The 20881-nt window shown below is 37.7% G+C and overlaps 1 long non-coding RNA gene across 1 annotated transcript; it reads right to left on the bottom strand.

The window, feature by feature from the left end:
• Window positions 1-5376: 5376 nt before the first annotated feature.
• On the bottom strand, window positions 5377-19306 carry LOC310895179. Its single transcript, XR_014580507.1, has 4 exons — window positions 18789-19306; window positions 12246-12312; window positions 6901-6967; window positions 5377-6798 (listed from the first exon to the last, which is right to left on the bottom strand). It is a non-coding gene; the product is annotated as an uncharacterized lncRNA (long non-coding RNA).
• Window positions 19307-20881: the final 1575 nt, after the last annotated feature.

Here is a 20881-nt window from a genome sequence, read left to right as displayed (position 1 = left end):
GAAAGGGAAGGGAAAGGAAAGGGAAGGGAAAGGAAAGGGAAGGGGAAAGGAAAGGGAAGGGGAAGGAAAGGAAGGGGAAAGGAAAAGGGAAAGGGGAAAGGAAAGGAAAGGGGAAAGAAAGGAAAGGGGAAAGGAAAGGAAAGGGGAAAGGAAAGGAAAGGGGAAAGGAAAGGAAAGGGAAAGGAAAGGAAAGGGGAAAGGAAAGGAAAGGGGAAAGGAAAGGAAAGGGGAAAGGAAAGGAAAGGGGAAAGGAAAGGAAAGGGGAAAGGAAAGGAAAGGGGAAAGGAAAGGAAAGGGAAAGGAAAGGAAAGGGGAAGGAAGGAAAGGGGAAAGGAAAGGAAAGGGGAAAGGAAAGGAAAGGGGAAAGGAAAGGAAAGGGGAAAGGAAAGGAAAAGGAATGAAGAAAGGAAGAAGGAAAGAAAGGAAGAAGAAGAACAAAGAAAGAAGAAAGGAAGAAATGGGAAGGGAGGAAGGAAGGAAGGAAGGAAGGAAGGAAGGAGGAAGGAAGGAAGGAAGGAAGGAAGGAAGGAAGGAAGGAAGGAAGGAAGGAAGGAAGGAAGGAGGAAGGAAGGAAGGAAGGAAGGAAGGAAGGAAGGAAGGAAGGAAGGAAGGAAGGAAGGAAGGAAGGAAAGAACAACTATTTGTAATTCATTATTTCCCAGAGATTATTCCTTTGGCCTTCTTGTCGGGAAGAATATATAAGTTGTACTAATTCCTTATTTTTATCAGAGCACCCAGACTTTGATGTGACATCCAAATTAATTTCCTTCCATGGGAGACAGGACAAGGCTCAAAGTTTTACATGCATTCCCAGTTTTGAATACCTGACCAAGTTTTTAAAGATTCTCACCTGTTTCTTAAGAGAAATTCTTAGCAGGTGGAGCTGCTTTTTCTATTGCTCTGAATTGTTTAAGAAGGAGTTCTCAGGTTTCCTCTTACATCTGGGTTCCATGTTACATGTGTTCACTTAACTTGTATGTATTTTTAATGTTAAACTAAATATCCAAGGGAGTACATCAATTTCTCACATATTTTTCACTTGTCTTGCTTACGACTTTTCGTTTCTGAAACTTGACTCAAAAATCTTAGCATATCATCTGTGGCCCACATCGCAGCATCATATTGTATTTTTTGAAAAGCCAGTGATATTAACAGTAATATATTAAATTCCTAAATATTCTTCTAATTGATTAAAGGGTTATAGAATCATAGAATCATAGAATATCCCGAGTTGGAAGGGACCCATAAGGATCATCAAGTCCAACTCCTGGCACTGCACAGGTCTGCCCAAAAGTTTAGACCATGTGACTATGTGCACAGTCCAATCTCTTCTTAAATTCAGACAGGCTTGGTGCAGTGACTACTTCACTGGGGAGCCCGTTCCAGTGTGCGACCACCCTCTCAGTGAAGAACCTCTTCCTGATGTCCAGCCTAAACCTCCCCTGCCTCAGCTTGACACCATTCTCGCGGGTCCTGTCACTGGTGATTATGGAGAATAGGTCACCTGCCTCTCCACTCCCCCTCCCAAGGAAGTTGTAGACTGCGATGAGGTCCACGCTCAGACTCCTCCAGGGATTAGCTGGGTTTAACCCAGTTATTCCAATAAGAGTTTGTTTTGTTTTGTTTTGTTTTTGTTTTTGTTTTGTTTTGTTTTTGTTTTTGCTTTTGCTTTTGTTTTTGTTTTTTAATAGATAAAAGAACATGTATATAAATCTGTATTTTGAATAACTGGAAGCAATGGGAAGTTATTCCCATTGAAAACAGAGACAGCAAGTTTTGATAAAAAGTTGATCTTACAAATGTTATGTAGATTTTCCAATATACACGACTTTCCCCCATTTATCTACGAATAAACAGTTATAAAAATAATATTTCAAATAGCTAAGCAAGGTGATACCCATCAATAAAATTTCATTATTAAATTGTTAATGATGAAAAAAGTCTGATTTCTTTTATTTGCTCTGAGTTTTCAAAGAGAGTTCGAGAATTTTGAGAGTAGATCAAATATTTGAGCTTCTATTCATTGTTTTTATTCAGTAGCTACTTTAGTTGTAGCTTAAAGAGAAAAAAAAAAAGAAGAAAGAAAAAAAAACATAATGAAATAAAGATATACAGTAAAGTGCACTTGAGGTTTTTAAATATGTAGAGGCAATATTGCGTGGACTATTCTAGGACCCACACAATACTAGCTAAAGTGATGCATCTCAGAAAGAGTGACACTGTACTATCAGTGAGAATCACTACTGGAGTTTAGAGGGGAACGAAGATTGCCCTTTTACATCTTTTTAAAATTGTGTCAAAGAGCATCTCTGTGGTGATCACTGTCAACACTAATACTGTGTCTATGTTGCTGAGCATTCAGGCAACTTCAACACCAGAAAACTAAAAAGAAAAACAATCCTGCCCTGTCTCTTCACTGTATAATTCTCGCTGATGCTGGTGGATGTCCTAGCTGTAGAGAGGGTAAAGGATAAGGTCACAAGATAATGAATTTAACTCTAGGTTTTTAAATGAGGGAGGTTGAGTTTGGAGGGTTTTTTTTTTCTTTTTTTTTTTTTTTTAATGGCATCTCTTTCTTCCTCAGGGAGATCTGCAGGCTGTGGCTTTTTGCCTTTGAACATCCTCAAGTCAAGCATCAAGAAAAGGTGATGAGGGTTAGGGAGGCTCCCTTGACATTTGGTGCACTGGCATCAGCCTTTGCAATTATGGGCCACCTTTCTAGCAGACGGTAATTGAAAAGTGTGAACCACATGGGCTCTAGTCAATAATAGCGTCAGCATACAAATGACACTCTGAGCTTTCTGTGTTCACCATCCACTGTTTTTGCTTTTCACCTTTCATCCTTCTCAGCATCATGACTTAATCCACTCTAATGAGGTGATCTTTATTGCCAAAAATCAGCAGCAACACAGCTCTCTTCTGGCACCACTTGGGGTTTGTAAGGAGTCAAAAAACTGAGTCTGTCAGCTTTCCAAAAGGAGGACGGTGCACCTTTTGAAATGTTCTCAGCTTTTTGAGCTCTCTTTTGAGCATAGGCTTCTTCCACACTTGCTAACGAATGCATACCATCTTCATAAAACTTGTTCATCATTAAGGCAGCACCAACCCAAGGTGCCCAGAGCATTTGAGCTAGCTTAGTACATGCCTCTCTTAGCTTGAAGGTCATTATTGGTGGCCACATGTCACTGTTTACAAACAGCAGGTGACTGTCCACAGTGGTGAGTGTGAATTTCCTTTGCTCTCTTTTCCTTACCCATCTGTCCATGTTTCTGGAATTGTAAGTATCTGCATGTACAAAAAGCTTCCAAAAAGACATACCAAGATGTTGTAGGTGGTAGGAAGATACAGAAAATAACCAGCTACTTCTGAGTGACTAAAAGGAAAACGGTTAATTTTACAGGCTCTTTATTCTTTTCTTTTCTTTTGTCACAGACATTTTAATGTAAGGTCACAGAAGGGTACATTGTCTATGTAGCAGTTAAAAAGACCTGGAATTAATGAATTTTGTCTAGCTTTGGTTTTTTCATCAGACTTCAAAATGGACCCAGAAGCAAGACCTATATTTGTGTCAGTAATAAATAAATGCCCTAATAAAAAATAAATAAATCCATATTAAAAACAAAAAAACAAACACAGTGTAATTGTAATTGTGTAATTGTTGATCCTTAGAAATGGTATGGTACCCCTTAGCAATAATTTTAACTGCAACAGCAATTTCCATTTTTAAAGATGGGACCAGAGGCTGAGGATGGGGGGGAAAGACAAAGAAATACAATGAAAAATGTTTCCATGGGATTAGATCACATGGCTTTAATACATATATACACAACTGAGGAAAGCAGAGAATTTTGCCTCTTACTCTCTTTGGACATCTTTATCCCCTTTCTTCATCTCTAATCTGTTTTTTTGTTGTTGTTCTTGTTGTTGTTGTTTTGTTTTTTCCAGTTCCTTTTGATCTATTAGGGACAGGCAAGTCAGCTCCGTAAGTACAGATGGAGTAAATATGGAGATTAGCCTCTTCTCGTACTGCATTAGCTCCTAATACCTGATTAAGCCCAGAATCATGCAATTGTCTCCGTGTTGGCTATCAGAGTGGCAGAGCACAGAAGGGGGCAGGATGAAGGCTGATTTTGTAATGGATACTTATTTTATCCCAGTGCTCTAAGAAGATTAGGCCTGGGGATGTCACATTAGCCATGATCTCTGGGCCTTTGGTAGTTTCTTGCAGTTTTCAAACACCTTAGCTTCAGCCATAGAACAAACAGGCAGCTTGGACGCTGTGGCCCCATGTTGTGGCATGAATAATTGCACATTGCAAACTGTTTGAAGATCACAAAGTGCTGTGTAAATTACCCAGTTTGGGCTTAGTAGAAGTGATTTGTGGTGACTTACTGAATCTTTTCACAGTTCGACATTAAACTTTCCACATTTCCCACTATCTCAGATGGAATGAAAGTTGAGTCATATCTTCCTTTATTCTTATCAGATCAATCTTTGCAAAGCCGGTTTGTATACATTGCTGTACTGTATGCAAACTCTGCATGCAGCACTTTGTCTTTGGTAAAAGTTCAGTTTTATTTATCTGAAACATCACAAGATGCCTATTCAACATAAACCCTAAATCAGCTCATGTGAAGAATGTAAAGAAGTGTTCAAAACCATCTGTGTAACACATGCCAAAATAGTACATGTGAAAACCTGAGCTTGTTTCCTTTCATTGAAGTTTCTTGCAAGTATTTTTTTCTTTTTGCTTAGAATTAAGTTTCAACTTTATCAAAGAGCAAGCAATGCCAAAAAAAGAGAAAGACTTTTCACTGAGGAAAAATGTGAACTATAATCTACACTGAAGCTGGGAATATGGGAGAAAGGATAAGAAAGGAAAGGGGAAGGGAAGGGGAAGGGGAAGGGGAGGGGGAGGGGAGGGGGAGGGGAGGGGGAGGGGAGGGGGAGGGGGAGGGGAGGGGGAGGGGAGGGGAGGGGAGGGGAGGGGAGGGGAGGGGAGGGGAGGGGAGGGGAGGGGAGGGGAGGGGAGGGGAGGGGAGGGGAGGGGAGGGGAGGGGAGGGGAGGGGAGGGGAGGGGAGGGGAGGGGAGGGGAGGGGAGGGGAGGGAAGGGAAGGGAAGGGAAGGGAAGGGAAGGGAAGGGAAGGGAAGGGAAGGGAAGGGAAGGGAAGGGAAGGGAAGGGAAGGGAAGGGAAGGGAAGGGAAGGGAAGGGAAGGGAAGGGAAGGGAAGGGAAGGGGAAGGGAAGGGAAGGGAAGGGAAGGGAAGGAAGGGAAGGGAAGGGAAGGGAAGGGAAGGGAAGGGAAGGGAAGGGAAGGGAAGGGAAGGGAAGGGAAGGGAAGGAAGGGAAGGGAAGGGAAGGGAAGGGAAGGGAAGGGAAGGGAAGGGAAGGGAAGGGAAGGGAAGGGAAGGGAAGGGAAGGGAAGAAGCATTTTTCTTTTCTTTTTTCATGAGGCCAAGAGGAAGGGGGAAATACAATCTCTCCTTCAGTATTTTGTTTTGTAAATATGGTATTTTTGTGGTCATGTATACCTTCTATACCCTACTTGAACTAATTATACTTCACTGAAGTGAAGAAAATTGTTAGGCAGTAGTCTGGTAGTGAAGTCTAAGAATAAATTTAAAAATACATTTTATATTATAATTACATTATATATATAATTATCTATCTAAATATATAAATTATATATTATATATATATTTTAATCTGTGTTCTCACACTGTGTCTTATAGCCAAACTAATAATCCACAACAAAGGTTTACTAATGAGGGCTATAGCCAAACATAAATATATTCTGTTCATCTTCTTCACAAACAAGAGAAATAAAATGAATTAAACAACAACAACAAAAAAAGTTAGTTAATAATTCTCTGTTCATCCTCTTCAGACAGAACGTTTGTTTTTTTTTTTTATTTATTTTTTTCTTCATCAAGTAATATTGATGCTTTTTGTCACTAAGGAGTAAGAAAACTAAAAACAAACCTTTAAGATGCATGTACACCCAGACATGCACATACATATGCACACACAAAATATGTGCCAGACTAGAATACCTTGTTGTAAACCAGCAAGAATATTAAATACCAGAAATAGCTTCTACACATTACTGAAAGTGAATACTGAAATCGATGATCAAATCCTAGAGGATTTAAAGCAAGTGATCACTAAGAGTTTAACAGGAGTGTTCAGATGTTGTCCTTGGGAGAGATAAGCACATGCTAAGTGTGAGACACGAGTCTTCTAAACACAGTACATATTGCATCAGGTAATATATTTTAAAAGAATGAGAAGATACAGAAAAATAATTCAGAAAGTCTTTATATACCTTTCCATTTGCTCTGCTTATCAGAGAAGCAGCATCTTTCCCCCCATCCACATGATAAATATATATTTTTGATCTGCAAATTGTGGAAGAACTATGTTGGATTGATAAAACTTGGGCTACGTTACATTAAAAGAAAAAAAAAGCCTCAAACCAAAAATCTTCTGATATACTGCTCTGCCTATCTTTTTGTTTGTGAGCCTATCTTATGTCCTCCATACCAAATACATACTATACAATCTGAATGTATCACAGATGTGTAAGGTATATCTACAAGAAACATTATGGCATTTCCTAACTTCTACTAAACAATAAGAGACAGGTAAATATACCTCAAAATTAACTTATGAATAGAAAAATAGTGGGGTTATAAGTTGTTGTACAGACAATGACGCTCACAAATATGTCCAAGGACCTGGAAGACTTTGTTATCTGGTGAAGAATCCTTAAAATCCAAGCGGAGCTTTCTTTTTGCCTGAGAGAGGATGGACACATAAAATTTAGAACTGGATGAGAACCTTAGGAGTTTTTCAGCCTTTTGGCCTGAATAGGTAAAGTCTTTTCTCATATTTCTTACCTTGTAACTGAATAGAAAAAAACTTCTGGGACTTGGCCAAGTCATCCTGTACTCTTGACAGTAAGTCCTATTTAAGTGAAAAAAGATAATTTCTGTAGGAACCCAAAAATGCTCAGAAACCATGGCAGTGCCTGTGAGGCATACTACAATGGAGTACCAACACAATTAGGAAGAGAATCCTAGTTTTCTGATCCTCACTGGTGCCCTGAGAAACTGAGAGGAATCTACCTAGATATGGAGGCATTTTCCTTGTATGTTAGTTTTTAAAAATGTCAGGAAGATGTTTTAAACTTTGTTCTAGTGGGACCCTTTTTTTAAAGGACTCTCCTAGACCTTGTGTACACCAAGCCTGTCCTGTCCAACAACATTCAAAATAAATAATAAATATAATAAATAAATAATAAAATTACATATAAATAAATATAATATATAAATAATGGAAATACATATAAATAAATATAATAAATATATTCAACCTAAGTTATTAAAGCAACCAGATTAGCTAATTTACAACTCAGTAACATTTAAACCAAATTGAACAGTTTATAACTGTTGTCAATCTTTCCTAATAAAGGCATTATTCATACATTTCCTAAATAAGCATTTAAACTCAACAGCTGCCAAAGTAAAGATTAACAACAGCAATACATTTATGACACAACAAGAGATAGTGTATAATCATTTGGTTCTGTGAGCTTTTTAATGCTGAAAATACAACATAAATTACTCAGAAGAGTAATTATAATCTGTTTAGGGAGAGATATATTAATGAATAGTATATTTTTTAAAAAGAAACTCATTGTACAATGGTGGGTTTTAGTCTGATGATTTTTATATTAAAAGAGATAACCATAATTTGTTCTCTACCTCTTTTTGAAGGCAGATTCACTCAGACAGCCTTTGATTATTCAGCCTGGTAATCTTATTGTTTTAATACTTTAGCAATAAAAGTGAAGATGAAAGAGAAAATCCTGTAGTTAATGGTTACATCACTGAGGTTTTGGGAACTGTTATATTTTATGTGTATAAACCGGTTTGAATTAATTGATGTGAGACCAATAGAGGTGGAGAGAGATATGTTGATTGTATAACTTTCAATCTTAGAGTTTATATTCTTAGTAGCTTAGTAAATCTGGAATGATGTTTCTCTTAATTCTTCTCTAGGGCCCTCTGGTACTCATGTTCCATAAAACATGCACTAAGTCCCCTGTATCATTACCCTTAAAGACAGTCTTGGGTAGTTCTATATTAATCCATGGATTCAAATAAAGTCTTTTTCTTTCCAAAAGTCTAGCTGCATGTGTCTTGGTGATTCTTCTCGCTAACATCAGAAAAAAAAAAAAAAAACTTCTAGACAACTACCTGTCCTTGCCTAGTACAATTCACAGGTCTGCTAGCAGGTGGCGTTATGAGCAAGGAATGTTCTGGGGACCTAAACACAACAAGAGTAAATATTATTTTTGCTACTTATTTCAGTGTTAGAACAGCTGGGTTTACTCCTATTATGGTCTTTGTGCTCTGTCACTTGAGTCTGACAGATACATTTCAAAGCTGAATTTCAATCTTTCTGGATTAGAGTATGCAGTCATGACTGATTATCCCAAAGACACTGCCTTATAGCTCACTTATCTTTGCTTTCCTAACCATTTTGTTTAAAAAATCTACTCATCTTCTTTAAACTTGTCTTCAAATGATGGTGCGTCACTATCTAGTTCACAAATGATCATATATTTGAAAGGCTTCCATACTCCTTCAGACATTGTGGACAGCAAAGTACGTCATACTAACTATTGATAAGAGTGGTTAAAATGTATATGTCTTTTTCAACAGTTCCTACTTGCTGTGAAGGAAATGGAGTTTAATACTGCAGTCTCCAGTTTAATATTCCAGTAGCCTCAGCCAATTATCAAGTGCTCTATTCAAATAAGGGTTCCAATTCAATTTCATTAAAATTATGGTTGTATTTTAGATTCTCCTTCACAATTAAAGCATTATATTGTGAGTTTAAAGTTGTGCAATAATGCAGTTCATATCTCTGTCACTTAGCTGATAGTGTTTTTGTAATAGTCTGCCTGTATGACTGTGAAATCTAAATTAAATACATAGAGAAGTACAGCTAAGATGCTTAGCTTCTGCAGAATTAAGGTATATGTAATAGTTCAGCATAAGCATCAGCTCTTAGGTTTGCAATATCTTCTTAGAATCATAGAATCATATCATAGAATGGCTCAGGTTGGAAGGGACCTTAACGATCATCCAGTTTCAACCTCCCTGCCATAGGCAGGGACGCCACCCACTAGATCAGGTTACTCAGGGCTTTATCTAACCTGGTCTTGAACACCTCCAGGGATGGGGCATCCACAACCTCTTTGTACAACCTGTTCCTGTTCCTCTTTTAGTTCAAAACCATTCTCCTTGTCCTATCATTACCTGATTTAGCAAAGAGTCTCTCTTTCATAAGCCCCCTTATAAGTACTTTTCAGTACTTAAGTACTTAAGTACTGAAAAGATACCATGAGGTCACCTCGGAGCCTTCTCTTCGGAAAAGGCTCTTCTTTAGGCTGAACAGTCCCAGCTCTCTCAGCCTTTCTTTGTAAGAGAGGTGCTCCAGCCCCTTGATCATCTTTGTGGCCCTCCTCTGGACCCATTCTGACAGATCAATATCCTTCTCGTGCTGGGGGCCCCAGACCTGGACACACTACTCCAAGTGATGTCTCAACAAGGGCAGAGTAGAGGGGGACAATCACTTCCCTAGACCTGCTGGCCACTCCTCTGTTGATGCAGCCCAGGATGCAGTTGACCTGGGCTGCAAGCATGCACTGCTGGCTCATGCTGAGCTTTTCATTCCACCAGAACCACCAAGTCCTTCTCTGCAGGACAACAGTCAGTGAGTTCTTCTCAGAGAGACCACTTGTCACCGGCCTCCACCTGGACATAGAGCCATTGACCACTACTCTCTAGGTGTGACCTTCAAGCCAACTCCTTAACCACTGAATGGTCCACCCATCAAATCCATCTCTCTCCAATTTGGAGACCAGGATGTCATGTGGGACTGTGTCACAAGCCTTACAGAAATCCAAGCAGATGACATCAGTCAGTCTTCCCTTGTCAATTGATGCAGTCCCTCCATTGTAGAAAGCCACCAAATTGGTCAGGCATGATTTACCTTTGGTGAAGCCATGCTGCCTGTCTCAGATCACCTCTTTATCTTGCATGTGCCTTGACATTGCTTCCAGCAGGATCTTTTCCATGATCTTACCAGGCACAGAGATGAGTCTCACCGGTGTGTAGTTCCCCAGGTTTTCCTTTCTACTCTTTTTAAAAACAGGAGTGATGTTTCCCTTTTTCCAGTCACTGGGGATTTTGCCTGACTGCCAGGACTTTTCAAACATGATGGGGAAAGATTTGGCAACTACATAAGACAATTCCTTCAGGAGCCTGGGATGCATGTCATCAGGCCCCATAGACTTGTACTTGCTTAGTTTCATCAGGTGGTCTCAAACCTGCTCTTCACTTACAGTGAGTGGGACTTTGTTCCCCCAGCCTCCATCTATGGGTTCAGGAAAATGAAAGACTTGGGAAGCCTGAGTGGCAGTGAAAACTGAGGCAATGAAGTTGTTGCATACCTCAGCCTTCTCCATGTCTGTCTTTACCAGTTCACCCTTCTCATCCATCAGAGGGAGTACACTCTCCTTGGCTTTTCTTCTCCGAGCAATGTACCTATAGACTCCTTTCCTGTTATTCTTTGGATCCCTTGCCAAGCTCAGTTCCATCCATACCTTGTCTTTCCTTATCCCCTCCCTGCACATCCAGACTGCATCCATGTACTCTTCCCAGATCACATGTCCCTGCTTCCACTGCCTGTGCATTTCCCTCTTGCATCTCAGTTTGACCAGCAGGTCGTTGCTCATCCACCCTGCTTGTCTGCTCTCCTTGCCCACATTTTTATGCAGGGGGGTGGAGAGTCCTTGTGCTTTAAGGAAAATATCCTTAAAGAGTTGCCAGCTCTGCTCAGCTCCTTTTTTCCTAAGGACAGTGTTCCAGAGAATCTTATCTAGTTAGTCTTTAAATAGCTTGAAGTTCACTCTTTGGAAGTTCAGGATCTTGACTTTGCTCTTTGCCAGGCCCGTATTCCTCAAGATCACAAGCTCAAACAGGGTGTGGTCACTGCAGCCCAGACTGCCTCTAATCTTGACCTCTTTAATGATCTCTTCAGCATTGTTGAGCAGCAGGCCAAGTAATGTTTCTCCTTTGGTTGGTTTGTCTAATACAATTTATTTTGTGGAAATAATGTATTTTATTGAATATACTGTCATTTTTTTCATTTGTATATATATCTCCACATAATGAATATGTCCATATGATAGAACTAGCAAATACGTTCTGTTATATAACACTGTAGGCTCATTCATATTTGTGTACTTTCTTCCACTCAAGTCTGTTATTTTGAAAGGATCAGAGAAAAAGTAGAAGTTCATCCATCTCTAACATCATACAATCCAACAGTTCTTCCCATCTCTTACTTACCTGCCTTATTTTAGGAGGCAAATGTATTGATGTTACACATCAGTTAAATTAGTTTATTTTAATACATAAATAATAATATAAATAATATCAAATTATCCTAAAGTATGTGTTTCTGGAAGAAAAGAATTGATCTGATAAGAATATGTTAATTTGATCTGTCCAACTAATCTGGTGCTCTGACTGACTATAGATGATTAAAAGAAAGGTACAAAGGTACAAGATGCTCTATAATGAGCATGTGATAGAAATTTCACTAACAAAAAGACAGTTAAGAAATTATATCTTTCACATGGTAAAAGCAGCCATATTAGTATTATGTATGAATGTATAATAATAAAAGTGTTAAAATACTATTTCAAATTCAAGTACTTGAAAGCTAAGAAAGGCCAGAACTAAAACTGCTTCTACGGATGGTATTTCAAAAACACAAACCTTTTCTCTCTTTTTATACTATAAACACCTTAGAATTATTAGATGATCATACTTTTTTTCTGAAACATCTTGTATTGTACAGTACACATGATGGAAAAGTCATGAGAAAATCAGATCTGTATAATGAAAACAGTTGTTATTGTGGGATTTGTGCCTTGTTTGCATTTAGATGTTGGACTTTGTGTAGGAAAATTTGACAATGATATTTTTGGCATAAATATTTGGATTAATTCAATATTTAATTATGCTAATTTCTATGAACAGCAACAATAAATAAAAATAATAATAATAATTAAAAAAAGGGAAACATCAGATGGTTTCATTTCTGCACACACTCACTCCTGTTTTCCTATGATAAGTATATAGATGTATATACTGATACTTACCACCTACGCCTCTATTTGAATCTGATAAGCTTTTGCACAGATTCCTTTTCCAGTGTTATGCCAAAACCTTTAATTGAAAAAAAAAAAAAAAAAAAAGTTCTCTCAGTTTTTCCTGTCCATTTCACAAACATGAAGAATCTTATTCGCTTCCTCAAAACAGATCTCTTGAAGAAGATAATTTTCTCCAGACTTAAGGGGGGTAAAATAAGAGATAAGTTTCATATGACTTTCTAGCAAGAATCTGCACAGCATTTCAGTCAACAGTGTTAAACAACTTCAGGAACTGATTTAGATAAGGCTATCTTCTAGTTAAAGGGAAGACTACAGACAGCTAATGAGTCTTGTACACTTACCATAACTCATCCTCAAATGAGATAATGGGATTGAAATTCTTATGAGAATCATGACACTAGTTGCTCACAACCTTATTAACTGTAAGCATAAATGTTACATTCCAGAGGATAAGTAACAAGATTCATGTTAAAGTCAAGCTAAAGTTTCCCAGATAACATCCTTATGATTATTCCTATCAAAGAAGTTGCTGTTTTTCATTAATTGGAGGTTGTTAATTTCAGTTATTATCACTAACAAGAAAAGATTCTTCCACTGCTGCAGATGACTTAACTAAAAAAATAATAACCTGATATACTGGCAGCCACCATGTTTTGCTTCCTCTCAACAAAGTTGTTCATTCCACAGTGGAATATATCCAGGACTCTTCCCTCACTTTTTTTTTTTTTTAAAGCAGTACATTTCAAAACTTTTATTAACAACTTAATTTCTTGAAGTGATGTGCAGCTGCAATGGTTTAACTTACTAGCTTAAAACGATGAAAAGGTTTTTGGAAGAATGCATAACTTCTGGAAGATTTCATATGCCATTCCTTCACACGCACACCTGCATGGGCAACCTATGCTGAATTTGTCTTGCAACTACGAAACTCCTTGCAGCTTTGCAAAATTGTTCACTAATGAGACTAGATCACGGTCAAAGCAAGGATCATGAACCATCAATGTGCCTTATAGCTAATTTGCATTCTTCCTTCCCTCTTCATTTATCTCTCTTTTTTTTTTTTTCTTCCCAGCCTCCAGGCATTATGTGAACATCAGGGGAAAGCATGTGCTGCCTTCTTTATGTGTACACAGCAAAAGATACATAAATACATTAACTGTTATGACTTCCCACCCATTTCTACATTTTCAGTGTTTTGTATAAAATATTCCATGATGATTATAGACTTTTTACTTTTTTTATATACAAAAAAAATACTTTATTGTCTGTTCTGCATTTCTTTACTAATAAACAATAATAAAAGTTTAAATGAATGGAAACAGACAGATAATTTGGATATTAAAGCCCCCACTAATAACCCAAACAACCAAAGACTAAAAGTAGGCAAAATACTCTTGATTTTGCTGAGGGTATGGATAAAGTTCCAGATTCCACAAGGGAAACCATGATGAATTCTGTTTTACTTCTAACTAAAGTAGAAGAATACTATGAATGAAGGATTTCAACCTCCTACCATTATTGTGTTTTCCAGCCCTCTGTTTAATTAAAGACAATGAAAGCTGAAGTTCAGACCTTGTCCCCTGAAACAGCATAAGGACATGGACTTGTTCCCAGGTTACAAAGTCAACAAAGTTAATAATGCTTCACAAGAAGCAACAGCTCTAGTTCTGTTAGCAAAATATCCACAAGTACACAAGAAAAAGAACATGTTCAGGAGCTAGTCACAGTTTAGAAGTGAAAAGAGATGTTGTTAGGAATGGTGCAGTACTCAGTTATGTTGCTCTTTTCACCCATGTCTATAATTTTTTCAGATCTGTTTTTGTTCCCAGACAATCCAAACGTCCTTTTATCTAAAATAGAAAATGTTACAATCCTCCTGTTTGTAGCCTTATATTTACAAGCAACCCTATCCTCATAAAGCAGAACATGCATGTGATAGCCTGATAAGAAAAAAGTTTCACTTGCAAGACACAAAGGAATATTATAAACAAATGGAAAAAAAAAAAAAAAGGAAAATAAAGAGAAAAACTACTGTGAAATAAAAAGCCTCTGCATAATAAAAAAACCCCTCCCCTCCTATCATCACTAATTAGCTGGTTAATGCTGTCAGCTCAGAGGCCAAGGAAACAAAGAATAGAACTACCCTCTCGATCCAGGTGCTACCTCCAGGGCACTACAGGAACATGTTGGCAGAAGAGTGAGGAAACTTGCCCTCATGCTCCTGGGCTATGCCTAGGGATGTCTTTTTTTTTTTTTTTTCCCCTTCTCTCATGTACAATAAATTTACTAAAAATTGCATAAGAAGAAAAAATGATGAAACATCTTGACAGTCTCTTTTTAAGTTTGTCAAAGATTTAATAGACTATTAGAAGTGCAGCAAGCCTGTCAAGGTGTAGATGGCTGTGTGCCTGAAAACACTTACAAGCTGTCTATTACCACTGCTAATCCAGCCCCAGGCTGGATTAATTTGTATGATGTTAAAAAACCCTTCCAGCTATCCAAAGGTGTCAAAGTAGGCTAGCATAGACAGAATACTTGGGAATACAGCCATAGACATTGCACTGAGGGAGTACAAATAGGTGTCCACTCTCTTAACCTTATACAAATTTTTCTACAATAAATCCTAAATCCTGGCCTCCTATGTAGACACAGAATAAGTCAAGTTAGAACGAGCTATACGGATGGTGTGGAGAAGTTTCCCCAGACTTTGAGTAGATTATCCTAGGGCTGTTAGTTTTTATACCCATAATTGTTAACAGCTCAGATAGAAGAGACTTCCACTTAATTCAAAAATAAAAAGGGACATCTTCTTGAAGTCCAAAATGGGGTGAGATTATTAGTTACTATTATATTTAGGACTATTCCTCGTTTTTCTCTTCAGATACCTTAGGTTTTTTAGGCACCTTGTAATGACAATAGGAAACCTATATGCCAGAGTTACTGCCCATATTAAAATACTTGCATGAGCACCACAAAACTCATCTTTACAAATAGGGGAATCATGCACTTAAAATATGGAAGAGCATGCTGACAGTGACACTCCATCAAAATTTTCACCTCTCAGGTACAGGTATACACTGCAAAGTGACTATAAAGTCATACATATTTTAATATGTTCTTTCAAAAACACAGTTTTATGAAAAAAAGATATCCTACTAAGGAGTATATAAAAATAAGATAAATCTTATTTTTCTTACTAGCTTTTAGTACTGTTAATAGCAAATATTTTCAAAACACCAGCCAAAAAAAAAAGTTAAAAATTGGAAGATTTTTATATTATTTATTCCTCAGATTTCAGGGCTGCAATTATATAACATCAGATATATAAATATTTTAAATAGAAAATCCAGGATTCTCATAATTTTTTTCATGATAACACTTGGGATCGTAAGTTAAAAATATGAAGTACTATGAAACTCATACAGTTAAAAATAACAGAATTGGCAAAAGAGTGCTTATGTTTCAGGAAATAAAATAGGGTTGCTAAACTACTTTTCTTACCCCTGATCACTGGAAGGCCTGTTGCCATTGCAGTAGTCCTTCCCAGTCTGAACAATTTTACAATGGAAACTCGACTTCTGTCTTGGAAAGCTTCTATACCAGAGAATGAGTCAAAAGTAGCTGAAGGGATACATGTTTCAATCCTGCTTCATTAGACTGATGATAATTTAGAAAGATGAGTCTATCTCCCCTAACACTACATATTCTGAACTTCAAACATATTAACTGTCACTAATTGAAATTGTATTTCAGACAGAGAACCATGCTTTTTATGTCCTGGGCCTATGTTACTTTTCAGCTGTGAAAATATGAAAGATGACTTACAGGTGACTGTCCACTTTAGCATGTAAGGGTTTGTCATTTTTTGATCCTGACCAGCAGCTGAGCTCCTACCCAGCTGCTTGATCGTTCATCCCCAGCAGAGTGTGAGAAAGAATAAGAAGTGCAAAAGTAAGAGATGTTCAAGATGTTATCATTGTTCAAGATGAAAACATTTTAACAAATGAAGAAAAATGCACACACAGACACTACTTGCTTGTAAAGAAAAAACCTTGACGCTGCTCAACAAATGTTCAGCAAAAGCTATAAGATCTGTATTCTGTCAGTGATTTAGTCACAAATTTAAAACACAGCAACATACGTACTGCTACAAAGAAAAACTTCTTGTCCACCAGAAGCAGTACAGGAAACAAGAAACAATTTTAGGCACTGCAATGTTTCCTGTTAGACTCCAAACATATGCACACTGCCTGATCCAGAAGGAGGAGTTTCGGTGCTAGAGGTTCTCAGCAATAAAAGGCAGAGAAAGAAGATCCTAGACTGCACTTCCTGACATGAGATGCCCAACTAACATCGTAAAAGTTACCAGAGAAATTGTTGTTCCTTGATGCTTTTTTGGACAACAAAGTTTTGTTTGTTTGTTTGTTACCTAAGCATATATCTCTCTGTAGTCTTTTAAAAAGAGAGAAGAGTGCGGTTGTGGTATACATCTTTTGAGTCACATTCTATTACAGGACCAGAGAGTAATTATACCTCCTTGATCTGGGAACGGGAAGAAGAGAAGAACTGAATAGTATTAAAGCAGTGTTGCCAAAGCAGTGTGAGTGAGAAATACAACACCACAGATGAGGCAATAGAATTACATCAACAGTTAAGGCTGATTTTACATATTGCTCTCCTGAAATCAGGCACTTCAATTCCATCTTAAAAGTACTTCATTCTCCTATCTAAATTCTTTAGAAGTTTTGGTCTAGAGCACTTTGATGGCTGTGCCCTATGGCCATATGTTTTGCCACCCCTTCTATAAAATAAAATATATATGTCTATATATAATGCTTCTTTACTTAATATGGTGCAATTTGGTGTTTTGCAGTCTGAGAGGCTGCCAAGTACAAGAAAAATCCAACTGACTATATACACACGCAAAAAGGTGTAAGAGCTAGTGTAGAAGGAAGGTTCAAAAAAGAAGTTGAGGAAAGGAGAAAGAAAGAGAGAACAAGGTTTCAGAAAGTTTAAATGTAGGAATAAACTGTGCTGAATTACCATATGTCTATCTCAGTATTTATTTGGTTGCTTATCTTCATTCACTACCTGCCCCTAAAGGGTACATTATTCTGGAAAGCTGCAGATATTTTGCAACAGTATAAGCATCATACACATTGATTTTGAGTAATCAAACTTGCCAAGGCTTTTTCACTCTTTGTGTGCACTACAACTCGTTTGCAGAAAAAAAACTTCACTGAAGATGGCAGGACCTGTATATTACTGGAGGGTATAATCAATGTGGCCCCAAAACAAACAATGAAAATTAACATTGATACAGGGTGAGTTATGCTAGATTGATAAAACTGGAAATAACCATAATCACGATGAAATAACCATAATCATGATGAAAACAAAACAGCTTATAAACATGATTACTTATTTTGGGGGGACTAGTGTTCAACTTTTGTGTTATTTAACCATTATTATGTTGGAAAACAAGAGCACTATGCAGAGGTAGCTATGCTTGTGGAACTATGCTTCTGGATCTATTGTCCACTGCATTGGAGTTTAGTTTATTTAATCTACCAAAAATGAGCTAGCACAATCACTCAAAATAAAGAGTAATAAATAAATAAATAGACAAAGGATCCTTATGTTAAAGAATAATAAAAAATAAGAATGATGATGGCAGGAAAAAAAAAAAAAACATGATTATAAACCATGAGAAGAGTGCATTTTTTCTGGAGATTAGTGTACAACAGTAACCATTAGCAAAATCACATTTGGAGCACACCAATGAGAAGTAGACTATTTTAAAGATGACATCAATAATTATATGAGAACATTTATGTAACATAGCATTTGTGACAGGGGGACGTAACTGAATTACTAGTCTTCTATTACATTTAATGTTCATAAGCTACTTAATGTATACTTAAAATTATACTAACTCTTCTATGAGTTATCTATCTTTATTTCCTTCTTTAGTCTACTCCATTTTGTAGAATTTGGATGTTGCAAATAGCCTTTCTTGTACTTCTGATTATTAATATGATTTCCAAGAATGATTTACTGAAGAAGTATATGCAGGTAAGAAAATGTTCAATCCTCATTAAATCATAAAAACAGCAAAACCACCATTGATTTTGGGTTACATTTTTGAGGAATTAACCAACTAACTTTTAACAGACTATTCTAGTGATATCCTAAAAATCAAAAGCTGTTCTAATTGCTAAATATTTCTACCTTTAGCTCACCATATAGTGTAGGGGAAAAAATATGAAAATTACTAGTTTGAAGTGTTTTAATGAAGGACAGAACTCCCATTTCTGCCCATTCACAGTTCTGGTAATGCAGCATGTTCTGCTCCTTTCCACTCATACTACAACAAGCTCTTGGTTGAGATTATCAAGGGAGGATACAGCACATTTTAGGAACAGTTCTGAAGTAGCTCAGCCTTCAACAGAGGTTACTGAAATGCTAGTATGCAACTGGCATGGAAATCACAGCAAGTCTCAGTTAGTTACAGAGTCCTTCATGTCATACCTGTGCTCCAGGTAATGAACTTTCTGCCTCCTTCAATTTATTAGTCGTTGTACTGGGTCTGGCTGGGATGTTAACCTTCTCTGCAGCAGCCCATACAGTGCTGTGCTCTGCACTTGTAGCTAGAACAGCAGTGGCATCACACCAGTGTTGTGTCTGCTGTTGAGCAGTGCTGGCACAGCATCAGGACTCTCTCTAACCCTCCTAGGGGGTGGGCAAAAAAGTGAGAAAGGAACATCACCAGGGCAGCTGACCTAAACCAACCAAAGGGATATTCCATACAATATGATGTCACGCTCAGCAATAAAAGTTGGAAAAAGGAAGAAGAGGGGAGGGGTGGACCCTCGTTGTGAAAATGTCTGTCCTCCTCCCGAACACCGGCTACTTGCGTTGAGGCCCTGCTTCAAGGACATGGTCAAGCATCACTCATTTGTGGGAAGTAGAGAGTAATTTCTTTCCTCTGCACTTCCACACAGCCTTTACTTGTTTTGTTTTCTTTTGTTTTATCTTCCCTTTCCCCCTCCCTTTTCTCCTTTCCCTTTATTCCCTTTAGTTAAATTGTTTAATTAATAACAATCTTTCCTTAATAATTATTTTTTTCCCTTTAATTAAATTATCCTTATCTCAACCTGTGAGTTGTTCTTTCCTTTACTTCTTCCCCTCCTCTTCTGAGGAGGGGGAGTGAGAGAGCGGTTGTGATGGAGTTCAGCTGCCTAGCACAGTAAAACCACCACAGTCATTTTCTTGCTCTTGCATCTGCAGTTGCAGAAGAGGGACTGTACATCCAGATTACCAGTCATGCTTAAAGGTACTCTCTTCCCTTTTGTTCTTTGGTCAATATGGTTTTTACTTGCTGTTGAAACTTCTTTGTCACTAAAGACAGTATCGTCTTGAATTCATGGGCCATACTGCATAGCACAGATGGGGTGGAGGCCTTCTGACAACTTTTAACAGATTAGTAGCAAGAACACTCAGCTATCTTCTGATCTCACCAGTTTTCCTACAAGGTAGCAGAGATAGGACCATAATAACAGGGTTTGCTCATAGCTGAAGCATGGAAACTGTATAAGTCTGGGTCAATCCTAAAGTGATACTACCTACTTAAGGAAACCATGGTATTACACTGCTGCTTAAAGTGTGTGTGTGCTCATAGTTCTCCTGTAAGTCATGAAACCTTGGTACATTCCCCATTTGCTACAAACTTTTCTAGTCTGTAAGAACAGATACCTGTGCTTTAAAAACCTGGAAAATGCAGTAGCTGAGTAGTACTTCTGTTGAAATTGAAGGATGGTAAGTGAGTGTAGAGGCACATAAAAATGGGATCTTTGCTGAAGGTAGTATTTCTATAAGTGTCTATCCTTGATTAATAATGTTACTAATTATTACGTAATCAAATTAAAACGAAAATACAGTATTCTGTTTGCTTTTGGCTGTCTATCTAGGCCAATGACAGACTTCAAACATAGACTCTGCGTTACAGCAGTCTGCGTAATCTTTGCTCACACACATAATGCTAGTGCAGAAAAGGGGAGGGGAAGAAAGGAAAGGCAAAACTATATAAAAGAAGATAATCTCAACAATCAAAGCACAAGGGAATTGACTTTAGTGCAACAACGAAAGAAAAGTGGAGAAACTGAATCCAAAAGCAATGTACTATAGCCAGAGGTGTCAGAAGTAATATCATTTGACTCAAGCTTGACAATTTAGTGCAGTGGTAACTCTCCTCTAAACTTACTGTCTTTGTACATTTCTCAGTGCAATCCTATTCTTTTGTTCTATTATAGGAGCTGTATGTGCATCAGTATGTCTCTTTCTCTTTTGTTACTTTTATGGTTATGACTAGTGTGTAATGTATTTTTCTCAGTGTTCCCAGTGTAATGATCCCTGTCTCCCACCAACCCTACACTGTAAACGAGATGTGACATTACTGCAATGCAGCCATGTTTAAATTGAAATATTATAGAAAGGACAACACAATTCAGCCTTCTGTTTATACAGTACTGAAAAGTTACGTATGCAAAAGTCATTGTTTACTACTTTCCTATGAAAACGACAAATGAGGGGAGGGTATTAATAAAAACTTTTGCAGCTGATAA

Source organism: Anser anser (assembly GCF_964211835.1).
Source record: "Anser anser genome assembly, chromosome: 2".
NCBI lineage: Eukaryota > Metazoa > Chordata > Aves > Anseriformes > Anatidae > Anser > Anser anser.
The sequence above is the reverse complement of the archived record's forward strand: the minus strand, read 5'-3'. Positions and strand labels throughout refer to the sequence as shown.